General features: G+C 41.1%; 1 long non-coding RNA gene across 1 annotated transcript in view; it reads right to left on the bottom strand.

The window, feature by feature from the left end:
• Nucleotides 1-16,152, bottom strand: part of LOC140194719 (uncharacterized) — a 37,334-nt gene extending 21,182 nt beyond the window's left edge. The window contains exon 1 of the long non-coding RNA XR_011885274.1: nucleotides 16,029-16,152. This is a non-coding gene — a long non-coding RNA (uncharacterized lncRNA). The remainder of the gene's footprint in view (nucleotides 1-16,028) is intronic.
• Between the last annotated feature and the right edge of the window lie 384 nt (nucleotides 16,153-16,536).

Here is a 16,536-nt window from a genome sequence, read left to right as displayed (position 1 = left end):
CTTAACCAAACACATAATGCTGCTTCAGTCTGCTGTCTCACTCCATGGAATTAACTGAGTTTTCCTGAAACTCAATCCCCAACTCGTCTCCGAGTGTTGAATCATTGCAGCCAATCGCACACCACTGTTGTTAAGATTTCTTTTCTATTGCAAGGTTAATAGCTAGTATTGTTGGCGCATGGCCAAGTGGTTAAGGCGTCGGTCTAGTGATCTGAAGGTTGCTAGTTCGAGCCTCAGCTGAGGCAGCGTGTTGTGTCCTAAAGCAAGGCAATTAACCACACATTGCTCTGCAACGACATCGGTGCCAAGCCATATCGGCCTTAGTGCCCTTCCCTTGGACAACATCGGTGGCGTGGAGAGGGGAGACTTGCAGCATGGGCAACTGCCAGTCTTTCATACGACCTTGCCAGGTCTGTGCCCTGGAAACCCTCTAAGATGCAAATCCATGGTCTCACGAGACTAAAGGATGCCTATAAAGAAAGCTAATTATTAACTATATACTTAGATTTGATTTTCCAACAGAAGTTACTAATTAAGCATTTTATGTTGATAGGCATTACGTAGATGTGGATTAACGCTGCACATGAGCATACTACATCTTGCATGCAGAAATAACAAAGGAATTTCTAAACTGCATCATCTGTTATTTCTTTAAGCAGTGACCAGTGCAGCTAAACTAAATTTCACTTCATCAGCACCTTTTTCTCTGGAGCACAAACAAAATTATTCCCTCAGCTTTCCTCTACCCAGAAAAAAACGTACCCAAGTGCTGGTGAGTCTACATGGATGGGTAAATACGTATTCCACAATCTTTCAAATGGACCTACATAAACCTAAGCCAGAGCATTTGAAATAGCAGTGACCAATATTGTTAACAATAATCATAAAGGATGCATTATTCTCATTAAATGGCACACCGGATTGTTTTATTTAATTAAAAATATAGTAAGGTAAGGAAGGATGTGCAAGATACTTAATGAAGTTTGTGTCATCCTGGGAGTTATAGATTTAATAAAATTGCTTGCTTAAAACTTTTTAAAGTAGATCAATGGGAAAGAGCAATTGCTCTTTGTTGATACAGATGCATAGAATAGACACTTCTTTGATATGAAAAGGCAACAACAGCAATGAATCTTCTGATTAAACACCTCTGTTCATTACATGGTAGAAAGGGGAAAATGCAGGGTGTACATATCCTTTATTTCATTAGTCATCTTTTACATGATCATAGTTGTTAGATCATTAGGAGCCAGCTGATTAAAGAGGAACGAAACATGAAACATATCATTATCAGCTCTTCTTTAATCATGTTGTTCAATGGAAGTGTCTGAAGGAAGCTGAAATTGGAACTATCAAGTTCTTCAGAAGTCTAATATTACACAGGTTTTACTGGTATTAAAGAACAATCAGCATATTTATTTTTGTTGAATATGTCCTAATTTCTTCCTCTTCTGAAGATGTTGGTCATGCTATCTCTTTCTCTGTTTCTCTCTTTTTCTCCCCTTCCTCTCTCTCCCAATCTCTCTTGTACTCTCACAATGTTGAAGGATGTTATGTATGTTTATAATGTACTTTGCTTTCGAGATGACATTGTAGCCAAATTGGGTGGGCTGGTTCACTAATGTAGCCCATCTCCATTTTTTTGAACCTTTGTGGCTGGAAACAGGGATGGAATAGGAACATATAAGTCACATATCAATTAACTGTATGTTTATACCACTTCTTCTCTACACTGACTTGGTGAATTACTTTAACACTAGATGGGAATTTTGGACCCATTGGGCATATATTCATTTAAATTTAGGAGCAAAATACACATTTGAAGCAGCAGTTTACATTTTTCTGTACTTTTGAATGTTGGTTCCAGTAATTTCAAAGCAGCTCTTGCCTTAAGGAATGTTTATTGGAACTGATCAAAGATGAACTTTTACCCTACATGTCTTTGCAGATCTCAGATGCCTTTTTGAATCTGCCAAATGACTACTTTTCTTCTACTTTCAAAGACCAGGGCTTCATCAATAGGATTTGATTACAGGGACAGCAAACAGGAACAAGAAACAAGGCCCGGTGGTGCTGTTGTAGTAGGATAATTCATACTGCTACCTTCTCTGAGATCATATGCCTCAGTACTGACCAGGAGTAAAATCTAATTCCTACCTCCCAGCTTCTTGTTGCCTTCCTTATCTTAGCTTTAAGTGGAATCAAGAAGAACAATTTCATCATTAAATTATGGAAAGATGACTGATCCACATTTTAATACAGTGGATTCCGGTCAGTTAGTCCATTAGTTAATCAGGGTAGCCGCTTATTTTGGACAACTCTTAAAGAACAAAAATTAATTGAGAAAATAGCTGGGAATTGCTTTATTTATTTGAGATACTATGCCACTTAATTAGGACTGGAGACAGTTGCTGAACAGTTTCCAATTAGTGTCATTTGAACATAGAACATAGAACATAGAACAGTACAGCACAGTACAGGCCCTTCGGCCCACAATGTTGTGCCGACCCTCAAACCCTGCCTCTCATATAACCCCCCACCTTAAATTCCTCCATATACCTGTCGAGTAGTCTCTTAAATTTCACTAGTGTATCTGCCTCCACCACTGACCCAGGCAGTGCATTCCATGCACCAACCACTCTCTGAGTAAAAAATCTTCCTCCAATATCCCCCCTGAACTTCCCACCCCTTACCTTAAAGCCATGTCCTCTTGTATTGAGCAGTGGTGCCCTGGGGAAGAGGCGCTGGCTGTCTACTCTATCCCTCTTAATATCTTGTATACTTCTATCATGTCCCCTCTCATCCTCCTTCTCTCCAAAGAGTAAAGCCCTAGCTCCCTTAATCTCTGATCATAATCCATACTATCTAAACCAGACTGCATCCTGGTAAATCTCCTCTGTACCCTTTCCAATGCGTCCACATCCTTCCTATAGTGAGGTGACCAGAACTGGACACAGTACTCCAAGTGTGGCCTAACCAGAGTTTTATAGAGCTGCATCATTACCTCAAAACTCTTAAACTCTATCCCTCGACTTATGAAAGCTAACACCCTATAAGCTTTCTTAAATACCCTATCTACCTGTGAGGCAACTTTCAGGGATCTGTGGACATGTACCCCCAGATCTCTCTGCTCCTCCACACTACCAAGTATTCTGCCATTTACTTTGTACTCTGCTTTGGCGTTGTCCTTCCAAAGTGTACCACCTCACACTTCTCCGGGTTGAACTCCATCTGCCACTTCTCAGCCCACTTCTGCATCCTATCAATGTCTCTCTGCAATCTTCAACAATCCTCTACACTATCTACAACACCACCAACCTTTGTGTCATCTGCAAACTTGCCAACCCACCCTTCTACCCCCACATCCAGGTCATTAATAAAAATCACAAAAAGTAGAGGTCCCAGAATCGATCCTTGTGGGACACCACTAGTCACAACCCTCCAATCCGAATGTACTCTCTCCACCATGACCCACTGCCTTCTGCAGGCAGGCCAATTCTGAATCCACCTGGCCAAACTTCCCTGGGTCGCATGTCTTCTGACTTTCCGAATAAGCCTACCGTGTGGCCATTAGACACTACGCCATGCTTAGAGTAAACAGTTTTTAAGTAACATCATTTGTGTTCAAAAAACAGTGATTTTTGTCACAGATAGTTGGTGAGCAATAAGAAGTAAGACAATTTAGAATTCAGACTTGGAGATGACAGTAAAAGGTGGGAGTGTAAATGAAACAATTTCACAATTTCAACAAGTTAGGAATTATGAAGAATTTGGAATTATCTACAATCATCTTGAATGTTAAAATGAAAATGAAGATTTGGAGGATGCAATTGTTGAAAGTATTGTGGCACTCCAGGGTGGGCGAGGGGGGGGGGCATGGTTAACAGACCACCCAAGCATTACTGGTGACAAGCGCTACTTATTGTTCTTGTGTTAAAATGCTTTTGTGGGATTATGGTGGGAAGTTCAAGTTCATTTATGGCGACGTTTTAGCTTGGGTTATACTGTTGGTTGCATGTGTGTTTGTGGGTCACCCTGACTGTAACTGTGGTGTGCAATAATCTCCTCTCCTGTCTGTATTTGACTGAGGCTACATCCACACTAGACCGGATAATTTTGAAAACGCCGGTTTTGAGTAAAAACGACAGTTGTTTTTCAAAATAGGCGTCACCAGGCGTTTTTCAAAATATCTCTGTCCACATCAAAATACATATTTGGGCGAATCTACTCCTAGTGGGCATGTGCAAACACATCTACAGAAAACAAGTGAAGAGGAAACGGTATAATATTTATGTTTCCACGGCGGCGTTTGCTATTTCCATTGGTCAAAAACTAGAGTACCAACAACAACAGCGAAAGAAAGTTTTCAACAATGTCTTCGAGGAATACAAAGAAAACTGCTGCTGGAAAAAGCAGATTGGACGACTTCTCCTCTACCCAAGATCAAGAAGAGAGTGGAATCTTCTGCCGCCAGACCTGCGCCCGGTTTAGCCCACCTATCAAAGAGATTTACCAGGGTGTGGCTGCTGTCACATGCAAGTGGCTACTTGGGGCCACAGGCGAGAGCTGAATGTTTGGTAGGTGTAGGGACCAAAAGTGAATAAGCTGCTCCATATGCGGCAGTGTACACTGGATGAATCCCCCTGTGGATAATTATGAGGAACTATATATAGTTATGATATATACTGTTCTACTATTGGTAGTGTTCTAATTTGTTCTGTATTCCATTTAAATACATAATTTGTTACTCAGGTAAATGGTAGCTTGTCTTTTTTATTCCCTTTTAACTATTTCCATGAAACTTCATCTAATTGGGGCAATCACTTAACTGGGCCAAAATGTACTGGTCCCAACGTGTCCCAATTAACTAGAATCCACTGTATTTGAAAAGCAGGGACAGTCTGAATGCTTAAGCAACTTGTTTCTCAACGGTTGAAACATATCTTCATTATTTATATTCAATTAAACACTGAAATATTTTCTGAGAACAGGAAGGTGTGATCAAAATTCATTAACAAAAGTAAAGTAAGGAGAAAAGTGAAAGTGGCAGGCTGACAAATCCAGGGCAAGCATTAAAAAGGGCCACTTTTCAGCATAATTGTATAAGGGTTAAGAGAGTTGTAAAAGAGCGCCTGAAGGCTTTGTGTGTCAATGCAAGGAGCATTCATAATAAGGTGGATGAATTGAAAGTGCAGATTGTTATTAATGATTATGATATAGTTGGGATCACAGAGACATGGCTCCAGGGTGACCAGGGATGGGAGCTCAACGTTCAGGGATATTCAATATTCAGGAGGGATAGACATGAAGGAAGGGGAGGTGGGGTGGCATTGCTGGTTAAAGAAGAGATTAACGCAATAGAAAGGAAGGACATAAGCCGGGAAGATGTGGAATCGATATGGGTAGAGCTGCGTAACACTAAGGGGCAGAAGACACTGGTGGGAGTTGTGTACAGGCCACCTAACAGTAGTAGTGAGGTCGGAGATGGTATTAAACAGGAAATTAGAAATGTGTGCAATAAAGGAACAGCAGTTATAATGGGTGACTTCAATCTACATGTAGATTGGGTGAACCAAATTGATAAGGGTGCTGAGGAAGAGGATTTCTTGGAATGTATGCGGGATGGTTTTTTGAACCAACATGTCGAGAAACCAACTAGAGAGCAGGCTATTCTGGACTGGGTTTTGAGCAATGAGGAAGGGTTAATTAGCATCTTGTCGTGAGAGGCCCCTTGGGTAAGAGTGACCATAATATGGTGGAATTCTTCATTAAGATGGAGAGTGACATAGTTAATTCAGAAACAAAGGTTCTGAACTTAAAGAGGGGTAACTTTGAAGGTATGAGACGTGAATTAGCTAAGATAGACTGGCAAATGACACTTAAAGGATTGACGGTGGATATGCAATGGCAAGCATTTAAAGGTTGCATGGATGAACTACAACAATTGTTCATCCCAGTTTGGCAAAAGAATAAATCAAGGAAGGTAGTGCACCCGTGGCTGACGAGAGAAATTAGGGATAGTATCAATTCCAAAGAAGAAGCATACAAATTAGCCAGAGAAAGTGGCTCACCTGAGGACTGGGAGAAATTCAGAGTTCAGCAGAGGAGGACAAAGGGCTTAATTAGGAAGGGGAAAAAAGATTATGAGAGAAAACTGGCAGGGAACATAAAAACAGACTGTAAAAGCTTTTATAGATATGTAAAAAGGAAAAGACTGGTAGAGACAAATGTAGGTCCCCTGCAGACAGAAACAGGTGAATTGATTATGGGGAGCAAGGACATGGCAGACTAATTGAATAATTACTTTGGTTCTGTCTTCACTAAGGAGGACATAAATAATCTTCCAGAAATAGTAGGGGACAGAGGGTCCAGTGAGATGGAGGAACTGAGCGAAATACATGTTAGTAGGGAAGTGGTGTTAGGTAAATTGAAGGGATTGAAGGCAGATAAATTCCCAGGGCCAGATGGTCTGCATCCTAGAGTGCTTAAGGAAGTAGCCCAAGAAATAGTTGATGCATTAGTGATAATTTTTCAAAACTCGTTAGATTCTGGACTAGTTCCTGAGGATTGGAGGGTGGCTAATGTAACTCCACTTTTTAAAAAAGGAGGGAGAGAGAAACCGGGGAATTATAGACCGGTTAGCCTAACGTCGGTGGTGGGGAAACTGCTGGAGTCAGTTATCAAGGATGTGATAACAGCACATTTGGAAAGCGGTGAAATGATCGGACAAAGTCAGCATGGATTTGTGAAAGGAAAATCATGTCTGACGAATCTCATAGAATTTTTTGAGGATGTAACTAGTAGAGTGGATAGGGGAGAACCAGTGGATGTGGTATATTTGGATTTTCAAAAGGCTTTTGACAAGGTCCCACACAGGAGATTAGTGTGCAAACTTAAAGCACACGGTATTGGGGGTAAGGTATTGGTGTGGGTGGAGAATTGGTTAGCAGACAGGAAGCAAAGAGTGGGAATAAACGGGACCTTTTCAGAATGGCAGGCAGTGACTAGTGGGGTACCGCAAGGCTCAGTGCTGGGACCCCAGTTGTTTACAATATATATTAATGACTTGGATGAGGGAATTAAATGCAGCATCTCCAAGTTTGCGGATGACATGAAGCTGGGTGGCAGTGTTAGCTGTGAGGAGGATGCTAAGAGGATGCAGGGTGACTTGGATAGTTTGGGTGAGTGGGCAAATTCATGGCAGATGCAATTTAATGTGGATAAATGTGAAGTTATCCACTTTGGTGGCAAAAATAGGAAAACAGATTATTATCTGAATGGTGGCCGATTAGGAAAAGGGGAGGTGCAACGAGACCTGGGTGTCATTATACACCAGTCATTGAAAGTGGGCATGCAGGTACAGCAGGTGGTGAAAAAGGTGAATGGTATGCTGGCATTTATAGCGAGAGGATTCGAGTACAGGAGCAGGGAGGTACTACTGCAGTTGTACAAGGCCTTGGTGAGACCACACCTGGAGTACTGTGTGCAGTTTTGGTCCCCTAATCTGAGGAAAGACATCCTTGCCATAGAGGGAGTACAAAGAAGGTTCACCAGATTGATTCCTGGGATGGCAGGACTTTCATATGAAGAAAGACTGGATGAACTGGGCTTGTACTCGTTGGAATTTAGAAGATTGAGGGGGGATCTGATTGAAACGTATAAGATCCTAAGGGGATTGGACAGGCTAGATGCAGGAAGATTGTTCCCGATGTTGGGGAAGTCCAGAACGAGGGGCCACAGTTTGAGGATAGAGGGGAAGCCTTTTAGGACCGAGATTAGGAAAAACTTCTTCACACAGAGAGTGGTGAATCTGTGGAATTCTCTGCCACAGGAAACAGTTGAGGCCAGTTCATTGGCTATATTTAAGAGGGAGTTAGATATGGCCCTTGTGGCTACGGGGGTCAGGGGGTATGGAGGGAAGGCTGGGGCGGGGTTCTGAGTTGGATGATCAGCCATGATCATAATAAATGGCGGTGCAGGCTCGAAGGGCCTAATGGCCTACTCCTGCACCTATTTTCTATGTTTCTATGTTTCTAAATCTTTGGCCTCATCTAGCTGATTAACATTTATATTATATGGTGCTTAAAACTAGTACTTATGGAGATATAAGTTGTCATGTCCTGAGCAAAATGTCTTATATTTATATCTGCTTAAAGTCTGATGTTTGCTGACTTGTCAGTTCGGTACATAATCCAGACTAATACATTGAAGGAATGCTCCAGGTTTGGAGGTGCCTTCTTTCATATAAGATTTTAAACTGTTGTAATAGTAAACTGTTAAAATTCTATGGTGTAAAATACAGAAATTTAATTGTTTTTATTAGTCAAACAAATTAGTTGATCACCCATCTTGTTGCTCACTGTGGGATCTTGCTGCATCCAAAGCAGGTGTTGCATTTACAACTGATTTTATCGCTTACATTGTGATTTCCGTGAGAGGTGAATCAAAGTGCTTTTCTCTGGGAGTCCAATGGTATTATGACAAATGTGTTTTAGAGATTCATGTTTATTTTCAGGTTTATGGAATGAGAAAAGGTGCCCAATCTCTACTTTTTTTGATTTATGATTTCATATATTTTTAAATTTATTTCAAAGCTGTTCCCACAGCTCCTGATCTGGTATCTACTTGGTCGTCTGGAGACTGCAGAGATTGCCTAGTGTATCTATTTTGCTGCTGCTTTGGATGTCTGTGACATCTGTTTCTGTGCTATTCGTGTGAGGGTGTGCCTGTGGCATCTGTTTTCTAGCCTTGTGCCTGTCTTTGGTTATGTAAACAGGTAAGATGTCTCCAAACTGAGGTAGGAGCAAACTGCAAAGAACATCTATTTAGTTGGTTTATACTGGAAAATGATGCCCCTTAGTCATAGCAAAGCATCTTTATAACAAATTGATTAACTGGCTTAGATTTTCTACAGCTGGTTAATTATTAATCAAGTGCACCAAGATCCTGATTAACAAATATTCACTATCATGGATATTCCCAAATATTTTTTACAGAAAATAGGAAGAAAGTTACAATCATTAATTTTAAAGAAAAATATATTTTGGTTAATCTAATGATTCTTTCTCAAATAATCCCCTGTGGTGGTTGAATGAGGAACTTCTCATCCTTCCATTAAGCAATCAATAAAAACAATCCAAGTAAAATTATCTATATTGTTGATTAAACAACAAGTTGTAACTAGATTAAAATGCTCAGAACAAATAATTTTGACTGTGGAGTGGTATTTTTATCACTGTGCACTCAGACAAATTCAAAGGATGAGATTTGCAAGGCAATAATGTCTTTATGAAATTAATGAACAATTAAGGATCTCATGGAGTCTGAGTAGCATACCAATTCTGAAGAAGGGTCTCAGTCCGAAACACTGAGTGTCTACTCATTTCCATAGATGCTACCTGACCTGCTGAGTTCCTCCAGCACTGTGTGTGTGTGTGTGTGTGTGTGTGTGTGTGTGTTTGTGTGTGACAAAAACAACATCTGAAAAAAGCACACCTTTTGAACAAATTCAGTCCTCATATTGACAAATATTTTGACAAGGATGTTATTTCTGGCACAAAGACTGATTCATACTTGGAGTCGACTATCTTCTAGTGAGCTAAGCTAAATGTGTTTTCTCATTTACTTAATGATCAATTAGTTTGTGATGTTGACAACACTTACCCTGCAACATCTGTTCATCAAGTTCATGCACAAAGCCAAAATACATGATAAAGTTGCTCATCTATGAGGTTTCTGCTGAATTGCATGTTGGGTTGACGAGTAACAGGCTAAAGTTGAGCCAAGTGAGTACCAAGTGATGGCCATTTGAAAGAACAAAGGATCAAAGGTTCATTTAATATCAGGGTATGTATACAGTACACAACCTGAAATTCATACTCTTCACAGACATCCACCAAGCAAGAAACCCCATAGAATGAATGATAGAAACATCAAAGCCCCGGAGCCCCTCCTCTCCTTCCCTTCGTAGAAGCAGCAGTAAAAGCATCAAACCTCCCTCTCCCTACCCGTGCCAGAAGAAACACCAACAACCTCCCCCACTCCACCATCCTCCCACCATGTAAGCAACAGCAGAAGCCCCAAAGATTCCTTGCTCCAGAGTTCATCAAATCTACTGTCCACAAAACAGCACTTTGGTATCTCATACACGCTCTGTCACCCAGCTAGGGAAAGAGAAGTCGCTCTTGCAACCAACGAAAATATAGGCCAGCAACTCGCTGTTCCGATGTTACAATCTTAGCCCCCTGTCTCAAGGATCCACAGGCTCTCACTCTCCATTGAGAAGCTACCATCATTTTCTCCTGTGTATCCTTGGAGATGGTGCCTGAAGGAATTGACTTATTTTTTATCAGCAAAATCACTTTCTTATTTCAGTTGATTAAGATTACAAAGATTAGCAATTTCCCTCAACCAAAGTAGGTGATTTGTTTCTTTCTTCTGAAATTGAGGGAAGGAACATTGAATATGGAGACAGTGCAATACTGTCAGGTGTGGCATTTTTCTGACATGATCAAAACAAAATCCAAGAACCCATCTACTGATATGGAGCCTTGATCTATTTTATTTCTACCTGCTTTGAAAAAGAACAGGGGATATTAGCCCAAGAGCTCAGGCCAATATTTGCCCTTCAGCCAGCATGAGTAAAACAGATTATCTGGTCTTTGTCATGTTGCTGTGTGTTTGATCTTGCTGTGTACAAATTTGAGATATCTTTGTTCCCACATGACCACAGCAATTACACTTCAAAAATCACCTCTTTGGTTCTAATGAGGATTTTTCAAGGTCAGGAAAGTTATTGTGTAAGTGCTTATTTTCATTTCTTTCTCCAAATTCTAATTGGGTACTTTTGCAATGGAATGTATATGATAACATGTAAATAGAATATTTTGTTCTATTTGGTTCTGATGAAGAAATGCTGGTTTGTCACGTCATTTTGCCATGACACAGATCACGTCTTCATCTTAAGTTCCTCCAGATAAATTCTCCATTGTGCAAAATATGCAGGTCACTTCATGTTTTTCTCTTCCCCCTGCAATTGTTATCACATTCCCCAGGCTAAACAGAATTTCACAGATGCCAAACACTTGTTCAAGGGAACATTCACCACCATTGCTCACAGATAAAGAATGTTGCTGAGTTAATCAACCTTGTGGCAGACAGCCAAGGTCCATTCTATCCTGGCTCAGTGGTGTGGATTCCGATTAATTTGGATATATTGGGACCAGTATATTTTGGCCCAATTAAGCAGCTGCCCCAATTAGCTTAAGTTTCATGGATACAGTTAAAAAGGTATAAAAAGACAAGCTACTATTTAACTGAGTAACAAATTATGCACATAAATGAAATGCAGAATGAATTAGAACACTGCCAAAACTATTAAAGTACTATAAAACTGTGTATTAGTTCCTTATAGATGGAGGAATTCATCCAGTGTTCACTGACGTGTTCTTTTGACTGACTGCAAATGAACAGCATCATTGCAGACACCTAGTGCAGATAGTGGACTGCCTTCATACAGTGCTCTTGATGATTGTATCCTCTGAATTTTCATTTTAATTATAACATTCAAGATGATTATTGTTACCTTCAAATTCTTCATAGGTCCTAAATAGTTGAAGTAGTGAAATTGTGTTATTTTCACTCTCGGCCATTTCTGGCAACTCCAAGTCTGAATGCTTGAAACTGCAGTGAGCAAAACAGTTCTGAATTGTCTTACTGTTTAGTACTGAGAATCAGCATCGGGCTTAACATCACTGGCATATGTTGTGAAATGTGTGAAACTTAGGGCAGCAGTATAATGCAATACATGTTAAAATAGAAAAAAAAACTGAATTACAGTAAGTATATATATATATGTATATTAAATAGTTTAATTAAATAGGTAGTGCAAAATCAGAAATAAAAAACAGTAGTGCGGAAGTGTTCATGGGTTCAAAGCCCATTCAGAAATCGGATGCCAGATTCAGGAGCTGTTCCTGAATCGCTAAGTCTGTGCCTTCAGGCTTCTGCATCTCCTTCCTGATGGTAACGATGAGGAAAAGGCATGTCCTGGCGGTGGGGATCCTTATTGATGTGCTCCACCTTTTTGAGGCATCGCTGCTTGAAGATGTCTTGGATACTACGGAGGCCAGTACCCCTGATGGAGCTTACTTTGATCCTGTGCAATAGCCACCACCCCCCCAAAAACCAGACAGTCATACAGCCTGTCAGAAAGCTCTCCACAGTACATCTGTAGAAATTTTCGAGTGTTTTAGATGACATACCAAATCTCTTCAAACTGCTAATATAGCTACTGCCTTGCCTTTTTTATAGCTCCATTGATATGTTGGGACCAGTTCAGGTCCTCAGAGATATTAACATCCAGGAACTTGAAATTGCTCCCTCTCTCTACTTCTAATCTCTCTATGAGGATTGGTGTGTGTTCCCTCATCTTACCTTTCTCAGTTCTTTGGTGTTACTGACGTTGTGAGCAAGGTTGTTGCTGTGACACCATTCAACTAGCTATTTATCTCACTCCTGTACGCCCTCTCATCACCATTTAACGTTCTGCCAACAATGGTTGTATCATTTGCAAATTACAGATGGCATTTGAGCTGGGCCTAGCTACACGGTCATGGGTATAGAGGGAGTAGAGCAGTGGGCTAAGCACACATTTCTGAGATGCACTAGTGTTCAGTGTCAGTGAAGTGGAGGTGTCATTACCAATCTGCAAAGACTGTGGTCTTAGAACATAGAGTATAGAGCATAGAAAGCTACAGCACTTTACAGACCCTTTGGCCCACAACGTTGTGCCGACCATGTAACTTACTCTAGAAGCTGCCTAGAATTTCCCTAGCACATAGCCCTCTATTTTTCTAAGCTCCATGTATCTATCTAAGAGGCTCTTAAAAGACCCGATCATATCCACTTCCACCACCGCTGCCAGCAGCGCATTGCACGCACCCACCACTCGTCTTCTGGCTCGGAAGTTGAGGATCCAGTTGCAGGAGGCCAGGCTCTGTAGCCTTTAGATCACAACTGTAGAAATGATGGTGTTAAACACTGAACTATTGTCAATAAGTGGCATCGTGACACAGGTGTTTGTATTTTCATGAGTCCCGATGAAGTGTCTTGGCCCAAAACGTTGACTGTTTACTCTTTTCTATAGATGCTGCCTGGCCTGCTGAGTTCCTCCAGCATTTTGTGCCTGTGTTGTTTGGATTTGCAGCATTTGCAGATTTTCTCTTGTTAGGTATTTGTATTGTTCAGGTGATCCATAACCGTGTGGAGAGCCAATGAGATCGCATCTGCCGTAGTCCTATTGTGGCTATAGGCAAATTGCAGTGAGTCCAGATCCTTGCCAATTCTAGCCATGACCAATCTCTCAAAGTACTTTATCACTGTAGATATGAGTGCTACTGGGCGACAATCTTTAAGGCAACTCACACTGCTCTTCGTGGGCACTGGTATAACTGATGCCCTTTTGAAACAGGTGGGAACTTCCGACCGTAGCAGTGAGAGATTGAAAATATCTTTGAACATGCCCACCAGTCGGTAGGCACAAGTTTTCAGAGCCTTTCCAGGTACTCCATCAGGACCTGCCACCTTGCAAGTGTTCACCCTCCTTAAAGACAGCCTGATATCAACCTCTGAGATAGAGATCACAGGGTCACCAGGTGCTGCAGGGATTCTCATAGCTATAGTTTTATTCTCCCTTTCAAAGTGAGCATAAAAAACATTGTGCTAATCTGGTGGTGAAGATCACTGCCATTCTTGCTATTGGGTTTCACTTTGTAGGAAGTAATGTCCTACAAACCCTGCCAGAGTTGTCATGCATCCAATATCAACTCCTACCTCACTCGGAATTGTCTCTTCGCTCTTGAAATAGGCCTTCGTAAATCATACCTGGTTTTATTGTCCAGACCTAGGTTACCAGACTTAAATGCCACAGATTTAGTCCTCAGCAGGCTATTAACCTCCTGGTTCATCCAGGGCTTTTGATTTGGGTATGTATGGTATGTTCTCATAGGCACACACTCATCCACATAGGCTTTAATGAAGTTGGTGACAGCTGTGGCACACTCGTTCAGACTCGAAGATGGAGTCCTTCAATACAGTCCAGTCCACCGATTCAAGTAAGTGCTCCTGTTCCTCCCTTGTCCATACCTTTTTGATCCTCACTATTGGTGCTGCAGTGTTCAGTCTCTGCCTATAGTTAGGGAGTAGAAGTACAGCCAGATGATCAGACTTTCCAAAGTGTGGGCCTGGAATGGCCCGGTAAGCATTCTTGATGGTGATGTAACAGTGGTCCAGTGTGTTGTTTTCTCTGGTACTACAAGTGATTAGTTGGTAATAACCATTTAAAGACTTTTTCAAGCTCGCCTGGTTACAATTCCCCAGAATGACCGTGAAGGCATCAGGATGTGCTGCTCCATGCCTGTTCACATCGCACAGTTGAACTTTAAGGCAATGGGGGATACAATGGATCAACATGATACTTTATTAGCTGTTATTTGTAGGATTAATCCACAGAAGGAATTTGGAGGGGTTGGCAGGTGTTACAGATGGACTCAGAATAATTAAAGGTTATAATGAAAGGCTATAATTCATTCAAACATTGGCTGGTGTATGAACTGCTGGTTGTAGTGAGGAGTCTGAGGAACGCACATCATTGTATTGGGAGGAAGAAAGTAGCAATTACCTCAAGAAAAGAAAAGAGATGGTTAGAACTATTGAGGATGTCAGCAGCAGGAGAGTTAAGAAACCATGCCAGCTTCAGTGTGTGAACTCAATTATCTTGATCAGTGTTGACTTTAGGAAGGGGAGGGAGAGAATTAGTGATGGATATAATCTGCAGCTTTAAGTTCCTGTGTGATAACATATTGGATGATCTATAGTCGGCCAATGGTGGTATGTAAACTGCAGTCAGGATCGTGGAAGGAGAATTCTCTCGGTAAGTAGAATGCTTGGCACTTGATTGTTAGGTGTTCAAGGTTGGAGGAACACGAATATGACAAAACTGCCATATTGGAGCACCACAGAAGAGTTAATCATGAAACACACACCTCCAGCTTTTTACTTTTCCAAATCAGCAGTTTAGCCCATGCTGGGTATCAAGGAACCACTGGGTTTGATCACCTTATCTGGCAGAATGTGAGTAAGCCAGGTCTCGATAATACACAGAAAACAACAATTTCTCATTTCCCTTTAATACACCAATCTTGCCTCAGGTCCTCAATTTTGTTTTCCAGCTACTGCTCATTTGCTGACAAGATGCTGAGTATCCTCATCCCTCTACATTTCAGCCTGGCTTGAAATCAGCCCCCCCCCCCCCCCCCCAGTAAGTAAGTATTTTATGTAGCCTGCAGAACGTCACCATGGTTCAGCTACCTCTTTTAGAATCTTGGGTGTAGTCCAGCTGGTCCTGGTAACTTATCTAACTTCAGACCTTTCAACCTCCCAAGCACCTTCTCTTTAGTAATAGCAACTTCTGCACCCTAACGTTCTTGAATTTCTAGAATTCTGCTAGTGTCTTCCACAGTGGAGACTGATGCTAAATACTTCTTAAGTTTGTCTGCCATTTCTATGCCCTCCATTACTATCCCTCCAGTGTCATTTTCCAACAGTCCAATATCAACTCCTGCCTTTCTTTTACACTTTATATATCTCGGAAAAAGAACTTCTGGTATCTTCTTTAAAATTATTTACTGTTTTAGCCTCCTCTCTTGCCAAGATGTTTCTGGTGTACCATGGTGACACGGAATATCCACAGCACCAACTAGATGAGCTGAATGTCCTGCTCCTGTCCTGTAGATTCCATGTACTGTACCTACTTAGCAAGGACACAAAACATAGAAGTCCAGTTCACAAGTTAGCAGCAGCAGTATCTTTATAAAATTCTCACACTTGTAGCTTCTCTGTCACTGCATTCATTGTAAACAAAAGATTGCATAAAAGTTACAACTTGGAAAATGGGCATTCAGCCCAGAGCGCTCACAGCAGCATTTACCTTTCATGGGAGGCAAATAGTTCAGATCACATTTACTCACCCAGTATAACCTGTGGAAACTTGGCATCAATCACAGTTTCCAGTGCTGTGCTTTCTGTACTTTCAGAGCAGTATTTCACGCTGTCCATCAGTACAGTGTGATGCCTAATGTAGCTGCTGACAGCAAGTTCTGCTGAGTTGTAATAACGGTGAACTTCCATATCTGGCTCCAGCAGCTGTACCTCAGCAAGTAATTTCAACTCTATTTGAATTTTTGCTTACGTGAACAAGGACTTTATCCATCGTGGATATAAGATTGGAATGTGAATTTGACACAGAATGACAAGTTAATGGTTCACATGACATGTTCCTGCTCTTTTGCCTAATGTCCTTTTGTCCTGGGAGTTGATTTTCACCAACAGCTATTTTCACTGTCAGCAGAAATAGTACCATTGTTGCTGTGTTAATACAGAATTTTAATATCCATCTAATGAGCTACTGTGTTCTTGCCATTAAAGTTAATAATTTGTAATGGTGCTGTAAAAAAATCCCATTGTACAGTATGTAAG

The sequence above is a fragment of the Mobula birostris genome, chromosome 3, assembly GCF_030028105.1.
Source record: "Mobula birostris isolate sMobBir1 chromosome 3, sMobBir1.hap1, whole genome shotgun sequence".
Lineage (NCBI taxonomy): Eukaryota > Metazoa > Chordata > Chondrichthyes > Myliobatiformes > Myliobatidae > Mobula > Mobula birostris.
Note: the sequence above shows the minus strand (reverse complement) of the source record. Positions and strands in the feature narration are given on the sequence as shown.